Source organism: Cannabis sativa, chromosome 9 (assembly GCF_029168945.1).
Source record: "Cannabis sativa cultivar Pink pepper isolate KNU-18-1 chromosome 9, ASM2916894v1, whole genome shotgun sequence".
In the NCBI taxonomy this organism is placed as follows: domain Eukaryota; kingdom Viridiplantae; phylum Streptophyta; class Magnoliopsida; order Rosales; family Cannabaceae; genus Cannabis; species Cannabis sativa.
Window position 1 is genome coordinate 54434240 of NC_083609.1, and position 12500 is coordinate 54446739.

At 29.1% G+C, this 12500-nt stretch overlaps 1 long non-coding RNA gene across 1 annotated transcript; it reads right to left on the reverse strand.

The window, feature by feature from the left end:
- Positions 1-10975: 10975 nt before the first annotated feature.
- On the reverse strand, positions 10976-12384 carry LOC133031010 (uncharacterized). The gene is made up of 2 exons (XR_009684552.1): positions 12181-12384; positions 10976-11293 (listed from the first exon to the last, which is right to left on the reverse strand). It is a non-coding gene; the product is annotated as an uncharacterized LOC133031010 (long non-coding RNA).
- Between the last annotated feature and the right edge of the window lie 116 nt (positions 12385-12500).

The window sequence follows — 12500 nt, forward strand, 5'->3', positions numbered from 1 at the left end:
AAAATTAAGATTTGATTGTAGTGTCGTAAGAAAAAAAAGAATTGGGGAAGAAGAATAAATCTTTTTTTATTGAACGTATTTGTTCATTGTGACGACTTTATCAAATTCTATCATATTTTTTTTATCATACTAATTTCTACTCTACCTTCCCGGAGTTCATTCGCTAGGGAACTCCGTTTAAAACATTCCAATGGATTCCGTTCAATTTCCTTCTTTTAAGATACACACCTATAATTCTGAGTTTCATGTTACTTTGAACAAGAGACATGTTAAATATGGGACATCCTAATTCGATTGAATGGGATGACAGTTTCTCATTCTGCATTTTTAACATAATTTTTATCAAATCACACATCGCAGTATACCAGGCCTTCTAATTCTTTAAGCGGCTTATCTAAAAGATTTGCGATATAACTAGGAAGACGTTTCAAATACCACACATGGGTTACTGGGCATGCCAATTTGATGTAACCCATTTGATATCTTCGTATTCGAGAATCAACAAACTCGACTCCACATTTTAGTAATAAAACCGGTAGGTCTAGGAGTCCACTTGCTTCTTTCAAATTGTTTCTCATTATTAAGAAAAGGTAACGAAGATAAAATACGAGCTTGTTTTATAGCAATAGTAATTAATCGTTGTTGTTTTAAGGTCAATCTATTCACCCGTCTAGATAATATCTTTCCCTGTTCACTAATAAATCGACTAATTAAACTCATGTTTCTATAATCAATTCGATCTCCCGATTGTATCGAGGGCAAACGCCTACGAAAAGATCGCTTGGATTTAAAAAAGATTCGCTTGGATTTATCCATGATTTTTTTGTTCCTTGTTCCGAAAATATTAATTCTATTTTGATCGGATCAAAAATGATTTCAAATTACGTGCAGTTGCACGTGTTAAACTTTTCATTTGATTTTTTTATCTTCATTTTTAATGCCTAATTAATTGTGATAAAATATAAAATGTGAAATTAAGATTTAATATTTTCAAATGAAGTTAACAAGTGTAAATATATATTATATTATACAATAATAATTATAAGCTAGTTACTTAATGCTAAGCGTTTTAATTGCATATGTAACGTGTCCTACATAAGATGTTTATTATTTAAATATATTTTACATAGTATTTATAATATTTGTACATAATTTATATATTTATTTATATTATTTTGCAGATACTTCAAGTATCATTCGTAGTATTTGAAGTACTTGATTCACTATCACTTTCGAGCAGTGAGATAACATTGTATTTGGTTTGACTCCCACCACTATATGCATCCGCTCTTGCTTTTAAGTAAATAAAAAATTTACTCGCTGTAGAAAGCCTTGCAACCGATGATATGTTTTGATCCTGTTATTAATAATATCATTGAGAAAGATAATAATATTAATGTATGTTAATGAAGTGAATGAATTTAAGTAGTACAAATTACACTTGGGATGTGAATAAGCTCTTGTGCGGTACAATTTAACATCTTTTCTGCATTTTTGCCGAAGAACGTTGCTATTAGTGAGCCTGTGTGGTCTGTTAGTTGAGCTTGAAAGCGGCACCTAATAAATTCAAATACAAATAAATTTATTTAAGTCACAAATTATGATAGTAAGATTTGTGCTTAATTGAGTTAATATAAACCTTGGAATTGTCTCAACAGATGATTCGTTGCAGTTGTAGCAGTTAAAACATGATGTTTGATTGTCAAGATCTGCTTTTTGACGGCATTTTATGCAAGTCATGTACCAGAAGGGTTGTCTTAAATTCTTGATGGAGATTGATGCATTGATCCAAAAAGTAGTTTGCTAATAAAGCATAACATAGTTATTGAAATAAAGTATATAATATTATGTAAAGCCAAAAATAATTATAAGCACTATAAATACTGAGAAAAGAAACTAATTAGTTAATTAAAAGTTAAATAAAGATATTGTACGTACCTCTTGTGGAAGATTTTGAATGCCATTAATAGTAATGATATTATTATATTGAGGAGTTCTTAGAGCAGTTTGGCTTGGGAAGAGTCTCTTCTCATTGATAATGGCAGAAAGGTATTCTTCATTGTTAATGCTCCTATTAATTTATAGGATTAAATTATTAGATATATAAAAATTATTTATAGATAGGTGTAATAAAGAATAATTTATAAAAAATAAGTATGAATTAGTTTACCATTGACGAAGCTCATTTATTTGTGGAATATTTGTAAGATTAATAATAAATGAACTTTGTTGCTTGGATGATAAAGATATACCTATTGAATTGTTAAAAAAAAAATATATTATAAGATGTCTTTTAATAGTACTAAATAATTAGTTGAAATAATTCTAACCGTTGTGTGAAACAACTTTCAGGCGTGTTCCTATTATAATAGGATTTTGTGGAAGAATTTCACATATTGTTTTTCCAACGGTCTCAGTTAGTTCGTCCCACATAGTTAAAGTTTTTGGTTGCAAGCTGCACAAATATATTTTGTTAAAAATTAACATAACATATGCAGTAATTTTTTAAAACTATAAAACATATTAGTTTTAGACCTTTGATCAACAAGGAGAAATTCTTGAATATTTGCAGGTTCAGACTTTGTGTGGATTTTTTTTATTGGATCAGCACTTAATACAACTGCAACAATATCTGTATTTATCATTGAAAACAATATTATTAGTAATTTGACAATAATAATGATTATGAAAAATTAAAATTATATAAATATTACCAACAGAAGTTTTTGTATCAACGTAGGCATCTAGTTGATCAAGATAATACAAGTTGTAGAGATCTTCAAAGTTCCATTGGTTTTCGTCAGTAGTTTCCTCAATTGATGTAGAAGTATTGAGGCTCCATTCAAATTGGTTGTCAACAATTCTAAACTCTTCTTGTACTGGCTTTATATAAGCATTGGAAATTAAGTAGACTTGTGAAACATTTAAGGTATCTCCGAAATGATGGATTGCATTGCCATACAGAGTAGCTTATATACGATTTTTCTATTTATAATGAATCAGAAATATAGAGAATGATGTAAGAAAGTATTTTTTGTAGAGATTTTATAGCTAATTAATTAATAATCTTATATTTTGTAGCTGAAACAAAATTTACATTCAATTTATATAGCTTATATAGATTTATGAGTTCTAATAAATATACCTCAATATCAGCAAGAATTATACGTTGGTACAATACTCCATTGCGAGAGATACGTGGGATAAGTTTTTCAATAACAGTAACTTTTGCTATCCATCCTCTAGTAGATGGTGTAATTTCTCGTAGTAATTTATACTGAGGATTCATCTTTGATCTGTAAAAAGAAATAACAGTAATAAGTTAAATTAAAATATATAATCAATATTGGTGATAAACAGTGAAAAGATGTATAAGAAGAGAATCATACATAAGAACTTTTATATAGTATTGCTTAATAATAAGATTTCTTCATAAACAATGTTCAAGGTATGATTATTGTTAGCTTTGTTGCCTGATGGTGGTCTAATGAGAACTCTTTAAGCTGATAAAGTTCTCGCTTAGAGCAACATATAATGTCCATGAGAGAAAATAGGCTCTGGTAAGAATACACCAACAGAATCTAACGTTTGTCCTTGAACTTTGTTAATAGTCATAGCAAAACTTAATCTAATGGGAAACTGAGTGCGTTTAAATGAGAATATATTTTTTTCATTTTCCAATAGAGTAAAAGGTATTCTGGGTAAAAAAATTCTCTTTCCACAATGATCACCAGTAACTATTTCAGCATCAATAATATTAGAGCCAAATTGTCGACATATTAGACGTGTTCCATTACATAATCCTTCAGAAGTATTAATATTACGAAGTAATATAATTGGACAATTTAATTTTAGTGTTAATTCATGGGCAGGGAATCCACTTGGTGTTAAGCTATTCATGAAGTCTTCTTGTACTCCCTGTTCATTTTTATCTACGGTTTCATCAAAACTATAATATTTTATGGAGTTACCCGGAAATCGATTAATAAGAATTTTATTAATATGGTCAACATACTCATTTTTCGGAGTTAAAATCACGCGATTGAGTATTGTATTCATATTTTCTGTGTAGTTATTAATATCTGGAAATACGAAATCTATTAAGTTATTTAGCGAAGTATCATCATCCTCATAAGGTAAAATCATCGATGAGAGTAGCTGTATCTTTCCATCTATAGTTGGCTCGGTTTCATTGCCAATATTTAATAAATAATTGCTAAATAAGGGATCTTGTTTGGCCCGCATATTGTCTGTTAATGTAATTTTAGTAAATAAGGGCCATAACTCAGATTTTACTAAACTTGCATTAATCATTTGTTCTCTTGTACCTTTAGGAACAACAGGTAATACTTGACGGAAATCACCTCCAAAAACTATAACTTTACCACCAAAAGGAAGAGTGGAATTATTTATGTCTTTTAACATATAGTTTAAAGCTTCAATAGCTTCTTTGTTTGACATTGGTGCCTCATCCCAAATAATAAGTTTTGTTAGTTGTAATAATTTACTTAAACCTGATTGTTTACTAACTGAACAAGAACTATAATTATCTAAGTGAAGGGGTATTTTAAATAGAGAATGAGCTGTTCGACCACCAGGTAAAATAGAAGCTGCAATACCTGAAGATGCAACAGCTAAAGCTATTATTTTTTTTTTGAACGAACTGCAGCCAAAATAGTCTTATATAAGAAAGTTTTTCCCGTTCCTCCAGGGCCATCAATGAAGAAAAGGCTAGTTTGATTGTTGAAAATTGTATTTAATATTAAGTCGAATGCATTTTTCTGTTTCAAATTTAATAAATTAGCAGCTAATATATCTTCTTTGCTAACAACAATTGCTAATTGTTCATTAATCTCTTTATATTGTTTATCAATTTCGTTAACTTATGTAATTATTAACTAAGTTATAATCATTGATATATTTTCCCATTGATTCTAGAATGAATTTGATGTGATTTAGAAATGAGTTCTGATTGGAGATGGGGTGTTCGTTATAGTATAATAATCTTCAGACATTGGTTGTTCAAATTTTTCCCACAACTCTTTAGGGTTAGTAGGTTTACAGTATACTAAGATGGTAGCAAACAAACGACGTAAGCTATAGGGCATATTAAATGATGAGGCTTCTGATAAACATTGTTCTAGATTTGTGTCAGCCTCTAATAATCCACTAAGTAAAGCAGCTTCTCGAAAAGAGGTTACCTGTTTACCTTTAACTGTCTTTAAATAGTGAAATGAGGTTGGCCCACGAACATGATTTAATAATAAACGTAAAAAATACCTCTCACCTTCTATTTGGTTAACTGTAACAAGCCTACCAAAAGTTTCAAATCGCTTTCTAATAGTCCAAATTTTATATTGTTGGTTCCAAACAAAGTGTTCTGGAAACTCTCTGTAAAGTAATGTTTTAGCTTTTTCATCAATTTTATTCATTTCGAAAAATTCTGTCAACATAGATTTCGATATGTTATTATCACTTATAATATTATTTAAATAAGCTGTATCTTTAAAAGTAACAGATTGTTTATTTTCAAGATGAACTTGTAACACTTGTACATGTGAGTGCATCTCATTTAATGTAAATGCATATATTCTCCATGTAGCTTCAGGAGGAGAGACCCATCTACCAAGTTGGTAGAGATCTATTTCATTAATATCATTTTGATCATTTTCTGAATTAATGTGGACAGCAATACGATCATGTCCTTTATAGACATATTTGTATAAATATTTGACAACTTTAATAGTTGAACAAATTTCTACATTAAGATGACAGTTATATTTTGCAAGTAGATAAGGATTATAAGGGATGACCCAACGATTATCTAGATTGCTACCTCGTATTTTAACTGATATGTTATTGTCTCTTCTTCTATAATTTGGATAAGAATCATTTCCATAAGTTGTTTGAGGGTAAAACAATTTCGGATAAAGATTTTGACATTTTTTATTTTTCATCATGCATACATTTGTTGGATTAAGTTGACCACAAGGACCATGCATCATATGTTTAATGACAATGGAGAAAAGATATTGATTTATATTTTTATCGGGTAATTCAGCACAGACAAATCTGTCGAATGATTCTGGCGCTATAATTTTTGATTGTGGTTTTAAGATAATTAGAAAATGTGCATGTGGTAAGCCCCTTTTTTGAAATTCTATGACATAAATATAGGCAGCTACAAGTCCAAAAATTTGTCGTTTAAATAGATCTATTTTTAATTCTTCTAATTTTGCTCTAAAGATCCTTGCAACTAAATCTGGTCTATTTTGTACTTCTTCATTTGGAAGTAATTCTTCTTTAATTTCTGGCCAGTTTGAATTACATGTTATTGTTAAAAAAATATCTGGTTTCCCAAATCTTTGAACTAATGACATTGCATCGACATATCGTTTTCTCATATCTCTAGGTCCACCTATAAAGGAAGCTGGTAAAATAATTCGTTTGCCAATTTGTGAACCTCGATTTTCTCCAAGTTGTATACTATCAATTACACCTTGATATAGTTCACACCTAATTTGATCTTGTTTTTTGCGAAGGAAATCTAGTCTAGACGTTTCAAGCTTCACATACATATCTACAACATATTGTTGTAACAGTCGACCTGCATGAAGTAGTATCCCTTTGTCGGTTGTTCGAATTTGTAATTTATAGCAATAGTATTCTCTACAAGAAACAACCAACCCTTTTTTATTCTTATTAGTTAATTTTTTCTCTTTTTGTAACAATTGTTCAGCAGAGGTGGCTCTAGTTGGATCAATAACTATTTCACTATCATGAGAAGTTTGATTTCTATTTTTATCAGCTCGATTAATTTTCTCATGCCAACCAGTTTCTCCATAAGGAAATAACAAAGGATATTGTAATGGATCGTAACAACCGTAATAATATTGTACTTTATGACTAAAGCCTGCATGGCTATCTACAACAATCTCACGATCTGTTGTTTCTCTAGAGGAGTTATCATCGATCCATACTGCAGCTACTTGTGAAGCTAAAGGAGCGTTGTATACTCTTTGATCTAATCCTACATTGGACTGTATGTGAATTGTGTAGTTTTGTCAGTTAGGAATGTTTCTTAGACTTTGGAAAAATAAAGAATAAGGATTCATATTTATGATTTCTATAAGTTTTGAAACTATTGTTTGATTCATTTTTGATGATATATTGATTCGGTTTTCGATTTCATGCTCTGTATCATAGAAGTACAATTGTAAAAAAGATGGTCTGCCATCATGTGGAAGTAGTTCATTAATATAATGATAAACCTGTCCTTGTACTCTAAACGTGTATATTCCTTTGTTTCTTTTGCCTAAAGTTTTGTCATTTTTAGCCCCGAAAGAAGTGAAAGCAAAATGATTATTATAAGTGCAAACATACTTTCTAAAGTGTTCAGATTCTACTGTTGAAGATGTAAATAATTCATAAAGTGTAGTCGGACAATCATTTGATTTTAATGAGACTTTACCATCCAGGCAACAAAAGCCATTAGGTTCATGGGTAAATCGCTTTGCTTGGCAATGTTTGCAAGTAGAAGGTTGCGGTAATAATGCTGGTTCATTTGGTATGTCATTTAGAGTTTGGTGTATAAGAAGATTGGTGTGTATTTTTGGTCCATTGTAAGATCTATTATGTTCTTGTTGCGAAGAAGTAGATCCTATAATCGTTTATTTATTAAGTTAATATTTTTTGCAGATACATAAAAATTGAGTAAGAGATAAGGGTATATATAACTAACCGACTTCAAATACGGTATTCCTATTTTGGTCACGATCATCAATTATTGGTGTTTTATCTGAAAAATAGGATTTTCAATTTAGCAGGGGTAACTTAGATTTTTTTTTTCTTCTATTTATTGATTGTGTAATATGAATTTTTTTCATAATATAAACTAACCTATTTGGTAACCACGAGCTTCTGTTTTTTTGAGTTTTTTTGTTCGATATGCAATTCGGTTTTTCTCATTTATTTCTTTTTTCCTAGCTTCCGATAGATTTGAGCGCCATTTTTTTGTAGCTAAATTTGCCCGTTTCCTTTTCTCTTCCTTATCGAGTGGCATGTTTATCTATTATTTTTAAGAGTATAGCAATAATATAATAAGTTTATGAATTTATTATATTTAAAAAGTAGAATAATATTTTATAATCGTGAATTATATATATACAGGTTTTTAAAAAAATAAACATTGTTCTAATAAAAAAATAGAAAAAAAAAATTAATTGATTATTTATGTAAATAATAAAAAGGCATACCTTTATTGAAGTTGAAATTGAAGAAACAATAGAGAGTAAATATATAGCTGGTTTTTTTTCCTTGTAATATCTACAAAAGGAAAATAAAATGTGATATTGATATTAATATATACACTAATGATAAAATACCAATTTGAATATATACACTATTAGAGAATTGTAATATATACACTGTTAGAGAATTACATTAGTAAAAGATAATTAATTATGTGTTTGTGTTGTTTTTTAAAAAAAATCATAAATCACAATGATACTATGCAGTTTGAAAATAGAGAAAAGGAAGCATATATCCACCGTCCAAACCAAACTTATTTAAATATAATCATAATTCTAAGTTTTTAACAAACATAAAAAAACAATAAGAACGTTCCTAAAATTGTAAATAACCGAAGTCATAACTATAGGGATAAATTTTAAAACTTAGAAATAGTAGTTGAAACTGATAAGTCAATCTTAGTTAATGTATGTTTACAGAAAAATTATTCATGCAAGCAGAAACTTATTCAGAGTTGAGACAATTAAAGATAGAACATCACAGTACATTATTATGTAAGGTTTAATTAAAAGATGATAATAATCTTTCGATGCTATAAATTCTAATATAATTTTGAAAAGATAAGTTACAGACTGAACAAAATAAAATTTTTCTATTATTGTTATGGGTTTTGTTCTATGTTTAGTGTATCACTTGAATTTGATTTTTATTTATAACAGCATTTACTTTTGTTGCAAAATGTATTCTGTTTCTACATATCGATGCTATATTTTTTTGGTTTATCACTTATGAAATAATTTCATAGTACACATAAAAGAATTTTTTGTAATACATATATCTATAGTTTATCACTTGAATTTGATTTTTATTTAGAACATCATTTACTTTTCTTATAAAATGTATTCTGTTGGTACATATCCATGCTATATTTTTTTTGGCTTATCACTTATGAAAAAAATTCGTCATGCACATAAAAGAATTTTTTGTAATACATATATCTATAAGACCTTGAAAATTAGTAAAGAACAACAATATTTAATCAAATTTTTCAATATGATGAATGTGTTTTTTTATGTGTAAAGATTCTATAGTCAGATTGTACCTTTTCTAATTTTCTATGTCTCTTACATAGACAAAGATATCTTCAGGTTTATGAAGCAAAAATTTTGGTCTGAAATGTTTATTAAAGTTAATAAAGTGCATGGTTTCTCTCTATCTCTCTCTCTCTTAGTCAAAAGATAATCTTGGACCTAAAGATCTCACAGGAAAGAACAGCTATCGGATGAGGCAGAGCTATGAAATCTACAAAATGAAGAGAAAACACTTAAAGGACTTGTCCAGCAGCTTTGAGGTTAATTCTCTCAGTTTTCCTAAACATGGTTATTTTAAAACATATACATATATGTATTTATATGATATTTGTATCATCCGTATACTTTAGGCAAATTGTTTTAATTGCAAATAGGCCAGTATCTTTCGCTGTTACAATTGATAATTATTTGAGAAAAATAACCAATAAAGAATAAAGAGATACAATTAATAAGAATTTGTATAGATAATTATTTTAACACCATCCTTAAAACTGATGATAATGCTGCAAGAATGTGACAGTCAGTAGTCCCGTGATCCGTAAGGGGAAATACCGGGTAAGCTGTGCAATCCCACACCGCCTGGGGAAGGTCAAGTGGGATAATTCTGAGACTGTGTAGGTATGGGACTACATAGTTGAAGAGAGCTTAAATGGATTGATTGGTACTACCTATATCAACAAGGTGCATCTTGTTTTTCGGTAGCCCATCTCAAAAGAACTCCACAGTTAAGCGTGCTTGGCCTGGAGCAATTTTAGGATGGGTGACCTCCTGGGAAGTTTTCCCAGGAAGCGTGCGAGTGAGGACAAAGCACGCTAGAAACACTCGTGTTGGTCTGTAGGGTCAGTCGTCAGTCCATGAAGCAGCCAAAGTGACGTACTCGTGTATAAGAGCCATTCATTCCGTGGGTGTAAGGGCCCAATGGAGGCTTGAAGCGGGGATGTTACAAAGAAGCATTAAGCATTATGAGTTTATTTGAAAGAAAACGAAAACAAAAAATTGTATGTTATTATTGTGTACCTTATACATCCACACCCTAACATCAAAAACAAGTACTGACTTTAAAAAAAAAATCAGCCAATAATTAAAAAAAATAATAAAAAAGAGAAATTTTTTTAAAGCTTTAAAAGTAAAAAATAGTAAAAAAAAAATTAGGTAGAGAAAGTATATATGTTAAAATTTTCTTTAATGATAAATTAAAATTTGAAAAAAAAATAATATTTAATGTAAATATTTATTTTTATAACCATTTCCTTTAAAAATTCAGAATGTTATTAACTACAGAAATCTATACCTGCTATAATAAGCTACAACCCATCTTTATTTTTCTTTAAAAGAATTTATTTTTTCATCAATAAGGCAGGTCTATAAGCAATCCTAATAGTGCAAGATCCTTAGCAACTACTAAAATCTTGAATTATTAGCAACTGCTTAATGTGCTTTATCTATGACAGTCAATGAAAAATTCACAATCAAGTTTCCCCAGATGTATCATGACAAATTCTTCTAATTAAAGAGTACATTCATGAATGCCATAAAGTGTACCACGAATATACTCCTGCAATGTGTTTCAATATAGTTTATTCTGATCCTTGTTAGAGAGATCCTAATGTTCTTTATTATTTTATGGTTTCATGTCATCTGAAAAACACTTTTTTTAATTTTTACTTGGTAACAGAAATAACTACAGGACATCCATGAATATGTATATAATAAAAAATTAGAACCCAATTAAACAACCCAATTAATTACAAAGTTAGTTGGATGATAGCAGAGCAAACTAACAAAACAAATAAATGAACCTCTTAAAGCCAAAATTTGAAATCTTTACCAATAATTGAAATAAAAGAAGAACATCAGTTACTGTAAATATATTTTACAATTCAAAGAATTAACCTTTAAAGGTATGAGAGAATTTTGTAATACAAATCCACCAAAACAGAATTAGAACATGCCTGCAAAAGAGAAAAAGGAAACAGAGAGAGAGATGTTCAGCCTCATATGCAACTACACGAGTATATAAATAAGAAAAAATTCACAAAGATTCAATCACAAACTGAAAACATACACATATAATACCCATCAAAGCATAAAACTTAGATACATAATAATAAATTTCACCAAAAATAAAATTATATATACATGAAAGCATGATTTAAGTATACATCAAAACAAGTCTATATAATGATTCACTAAACCAAACCTGAGAGTTTGAAGAAGCAAACTTCTATTTCTTAAAAACAGTTTATTTGATAAGTTTGATCATGTTAGAATAGCATATTTATACTAACTTTTAAAGAGAGAGTAACTTTCACTCATATAACACGTATGTATAATGACTAAGCAGTAATATACCAATTAGCTCAACACGTAGCAAAATGTAAGATAAAACCCAAGATTTATCTTCAAATATTTTAAAAACTCTACTAACAGATAATCAGAAATTGTAAAAACTTGATATTATAAAAAATCAAAAATTTAGTATTGTAACACGTATTTGATGAGTAAGCTAATAGTTGTATATTTTTTGTTTTTTTTTTAAAGAAAAAAGAATCAAAAACGTTATCTAATTTTTTTTTTTAACTTTTTCTTTTAAGGGCAAAATTATCCATGCATCAGTCCAAGAAATTCGAAAACAAAAAAAACTTACATTAAAGCAGATAAATTTCATCATATGTGACATTTATATCTACAGATAGAGAGAAAAAGGGGTAAAAAATTAGGGATTGGGAAAAAAAAGGGAGAAATACAAATAAAAAAATTAGAGATTTTATATTTTTGTGTGCAGATGGAGATAAAGAACGGTAAAAAACATTAGAGATTTTGAAATGAATAAACATACCTGGTGGAGGTCTGCATGTCGACAATATTGAGCGCCGTTATGAATTCAGTGGTGCTGGTGGTGGTTGCCGCCGTCGCAAGCCTTCTCTTGTCATTGATCTAATGGGTGTTGTTATTTGTTGTCTTCATCATTTCCCAACTATACACAGTAATTGCAGAGAAACTGAGAGAGAGAGAGAAGAAGAGAAAGAGATAAATATTTGAAAGAAAACTTCCAGAAATATCAAAAGAGGATTAATATATTCACCTTCAAAATATTAGGAGAAAGAATTAAATAGAATATAATATTAGAAAATAGGAACACGTGAGCTGTGAATATAA